The sequence below is a fragment of the Anneissia japonica genome, unplaced genomic scaffold (assembly GCF_011630105.1).
Source record: "Anneissia japonica isolate Jap-2015-1 unplaced genomic scaffold, ASM1163010v1 scaffold4988_len2956909_cov206, whole genome shotgun sequence".
Classification (NCBI taxonomy): Eukaryota; Metazoa; Echinodermata; class Crinoidea; order Comatulida; family Comatulidae; genus Anneissia; species Anneissia japonica.
Genome location: NW_022696345.1, coordinates 1,475,317 through 1,480,027, shown reverse-complemented (window position 1 = coordinate 1,480,027; position 4,711 = coordinate 1,475,317). Strand labels below are relative to the sequence as shown.

The following is a 4,711-nucleotide window of genomic DNA, read 5'->3' as shown; positions in this document are numbered from 1 at the left end:
ATTGCTTTAAGTACTGCGACAATAACATTCAGAGGCGAATTTAGAAAGTTTAGATAAAAAGTATTTATTAAAGTTTTCATAGGTTTGTTTTAACGCCAGTTTGTGTTACCTAACTATGTAACTTAATTTATTCTAATTAAAGAGAGAAACAGGTTGACCAATAACAAGACCTTAAAATGTTTGCTATAGATCTACTACAATGTACGTTAATATGTAATACATTTAAATCAATTTAGATCAGTCTTAATGATGTGTTTTTAAACAGCAGAAATGGATTTAGGGTGGGGGAGGGTGTGGGGAGTGGTGAAAAAAAAAGAAAAAAAGAGAAATTGATCGCCCAAACGCATAAGGTTATTTTCTGGCGTCAGCAACTAAAGAACATAGGGCCTAGGCTATTTAATATTATGATGTAGCTGGGCATGTATTTTATGGTGATAGATTAATTAAACGAAGATTAACATTGTTCTGTGTATATAATTTGAATTTCTTCAGTTTCAAACGAACGGCCCCTGATTTTCCTGTAATTTTTGCAGTATTTCAAATAAATATGTACCCATATAACTGTCTTCTAATCGGATTAAAATCTGGCCGAATTTTGGCCGATATTGAAAAAAGTTTGGCCGAATTTGGCCGTGAGATGGCGTGTGTTTGGCCGTGAAGCCTGTCGACTATCTGGCAACCCTGATGCGAAGTTTGATTTTTCTGTACATCGGTTGTTCTGTGTACAACGATTTTTTTTTCTATTTTGGGTGTTTATTATATGCATTGTAAGAAAACATGCGAATAAAGATTATTGAAGTGAACTGAACAGTGCTCCATATTGAAAATGCATAACGGTAGGTTTTCTCTAGGATTGATATTAAATCACTCACTGTACTAACAAACCTATCAACATAAAATTATATTCCTCCGATCCGAATAACGACGTCCATGCTCAAGATCTTTGATGCAGGCGCATCTTTGAACTATTATGGAACGTCAAGACCTGCTTTAACAGGTTTTTGAATTACAAGGTCAGTAATGAAGAATTACCTCAGGATATGATGATGATGATGATGATGATGGTGGTGATGATGATGGTGGTGATGATGATGATGATGAATCTAATGAGGTAAAGAGCAGCTTGTGATGAGATTAACAAGATTTCTTGTTTCTGCAATATGGGACTTGTACCTCTGTAAGGGTCATTTGGTGAGTATATATTGGGGTTACTGATCTCATTCACAAAATTGAGACTGTTTAAATGCTTGACATTGATCCTACGCCAGGATTTTTACTATATAAAAGTATTTAAAAAAAAGAAAAAGAAAGAATAATTGGATTGGCCATGTTTTAAAGGGCGAGAGCTTGTTGAAAGGAGTAATAGAGGGACGAATGGATGGTAAAAGACCAAGAGGAAGCAAGAGGGTAAGGATGATAGACGATTCAAAGTATAAGATGCCTTATGTGGAAACGAAGAGAAGAGGACAAATGCCAGTGGAGGAGTTGGTAGCCAAGGACCATCCTGACGGCAGAACACTAACGAAGAAGAAAAGTATAACTACAGTACCTGTGCATATTCATTTTAAAACATTTGGAATAAAACATAAAATTCCAATTTTATTTCTAAATAGAGGCATGAAAATACCACTTTTAGTGCCGGTAATTAGAGGATTTCGAATGAGAGAGCTGCTATAAATACAGAACACTAAAGCCCTAGCCCCAAAGTGGTCCTTAATTAGAGGGAGACGTGCAACAATACTGGAGATTCCTTTTTCCTAAACTGAGTGTTTGGAAAAACCCAACATTCATCCGGAAGTCACGATGTAGGCCTATGTGATTCTATCCAATCAGCACATCTATACAGACGTGTAAGAGCATAAGACATTACTCATACGTTTCGGTCGACAAAGTCACTTGGTTTCATGAAATTGTATTGCCGAAAAGGCATCAAATTAGTGCTAAAACCCTAATCAAGTTAAAATCAACGATATTTGGCTCATAGTTAAGAGAGATTCCTAAGGTAGGCAAAATTCTTTAGTGATGGTAAAAAATGAACATAATACCAGCCTGTCACTTAATTATTTATAGATTATTTTGCTGCATCTGTACCAATTGTTTATTACAGAGATACTGACATGGCGTACAACCGTGGATATTCATTTGAGGGGAAAGTTGGCAACTACTTGAGAGATAGATACGGCAGTTCGAATGTCCAGTCACAAGTATCAATGAATGGAAGCTATGCTGACTTTGTTGTGAATATTGGCTGTTGGCCATGTAATGAAACGCTTGTATGGGAAGCAAAGTCTTCAGAGAAGATCGTTAAAGAATACGTATTCCAGGCAGCGAGAATTGCTAAAGGATATGGGAAAGCTATCCTTGCAATTGGGCGGAGTGCAAACGTTTCTGAAACCGTATACCTACACGCACGCGATAGTAATGTTAAGATAGAACGCATGTATTTTGATTACTAGTTCGCTGTGAATTGTATTAATCACTTATTGTGGGACAAGGGTTTAATAGGCCTAATACGTATTTGAATCCTATATGTAAGCCCTAAAGCTAGAATAAGAGAGTGACATAAATTAATAACCAAAATACGTAACTTGTATAGGCCTACAATAAAGGGGACGCCGAACATTTCTGAGTGTGCCAAATGTTCAGATCGATCCCTATTTAACCACTGTTATTTTTGTGATCTTTTACAACAAATACAATGAACTTATTTCTTTTCCTGCAAACTATTATTTTGAAGACTATTGAGTCATAAACTTAATATGAAACCAGAATTTCATTTCCCATATTTTATTTAGTTAAATGACATTTTTTGGAGACACTTCTGGATTTTGATTCATAAAAATGGATATCAGACTAATTAAATGGTCAGGTCTTCAGAATTTCCAGTTAAGTTTTGTTTTACGTCCGAAGTGAATTTGATGGAATTCTTCGTGTCACTTCGGCAAGTTTGGCCCTTTGCCATGGATTTACTTTAATACATAAATATAAATCCATAACCTGCACCCTGCCATTAATATTAATGTACTCATTTAGACTTACTTTTATATATTCATTCTAACCTGTGCATCCAATAGTAAATTCTATTGTTAAAAAGAATTGTTTATTGGTAGCACATAACTCATCAAGTTCCGTGGTTATAACAAAATATAGGCCTATGTTGACTTTACATCAAATATAGGCCTATTTTGTTTTCAATAAAATCTTCTAAAAATTAGTTTTATTCTATTCTTATTCCATCTTGGATTGATTAAACTAAAATAATGAAGGATCTATGTCATCATTTTAAAGTCCCCAGAATATAATTTAACCTTTTTCAGTTACTGTTTCCCAAATATAGTAGATATGTACTCTTATGTAGGAGACATACCTACATAAAGGGTCATTTTGTTGAATCGGAAGGTGACCCCAGTGGTAATACTGTACTCAGAAAGACGATAAAACACTGAATGATTGATGACTGCCAGTGACTAAGGGAAGCAATTTCCCCCAAAATTATAATTTAATCTTAAAAACGAAAAGGACTTGGTTGGTTAATCAGTTGGTAGGTTGAGGGCGTCAGTGTAATGCCAACGAGATGCGGATGGATAAGTTTTAGCAGATGAAGCGTGAAGATTTCCATTACTGTTGTCCGATGTTCAGTTTTAGTAAAAGAATAATTATGTGAAATCTGTTATATTGCCATTGTTTCATTCCTAATTTAAACAATATGAAATCTATCTTGACCTATACTACTGAGATTGGAAGGTGTATTTTAACCAAAGCATCCATAGCTTCACTTAATCTGTACAGAGTTAAATATTAATATTCATAATGATAATTATAACAACACTAATGTTATATTAATATTGGTAATAATAATAATTATTATTAATATAAGTCATAATTGTTTACCTTTACTTGGTACATATAATTATACACTTTTAAAGCCACTAGGTGGCTGTGATAAGTATTTTTTATAAAATTAATAAGACATTCGTTATGGACTTGACTTCGTTATGTACGGTATACATTATTTACAGTAAACCTTTCATTGTGGATTTTCAATATTGGACGATTTTCACAACGATTTTTAAAAATATAAATGTCCGTTTATTATTATTATTATTATAATTATTATTATTATTATTATTATTATTATTATTATTATTATTATTATTATTATATAACACTACTAGGACTATTAAAAAAAAATTCGTTTATAACAAGTATTCTGTTAATGATTTTAAAGAAAAATAATGCATTTTTTTTTTCAATTGAGTGATTATATCATTTTGGAAAAACCCAAACATTCTTTCGGAAGACGCGTATTTGATTTTACCCAATCAGCATATCCTTACGTATCATAACGCCCTTAAAAATCATTACTCAATGTTCGATTCGACAAAGCTACATTGCATTTGGTTACGTGTGCTTTGACAAGCAATAACGCCGAAAGCTCAACAGTAAAGAAGATATTCCGTTTAAAGACTCGAAGGAGAGAGTATTTAAAGGTAGGCAGATGCTTTGGTGATTGACCAGTCATTGGATAATTCCATACAATTCTTTCTTTATAATTATCCTACCAATTAAGAAGGCTCTGATTATATTTGTATTTTAACTTGCGTTTACATTATAGCATTTGCTTATCAATTTCGTATCTCTACAGAGATCATCCAGCCATCGTTTCCCACATTATTGATGTTTACTAGTATTTTGCCTTTCACTATATATA

At 33.3% G+C, this 4,711-nt stretch overlaps 1 long non-coding RNA gene across 1 annotated transcript; it reads left to right on the top strand.

Moving 5' to 3' along the window:
• Positions 1-1,860: 1,860 nt before the first annotated feature.
• Positions 1,861-3,214, top strand: LOC117101929. The gene is made up of 2 exons (XR_004444341.1): positions 1,861-2,002; positions 2,108-3,214. It is a non-coding gene; the product is annotated as an uncharacterized LOC117101929 (long non-coding RNA).
• Positions 3,215-4,711: the final 1,497 nt, after the last annotated feature.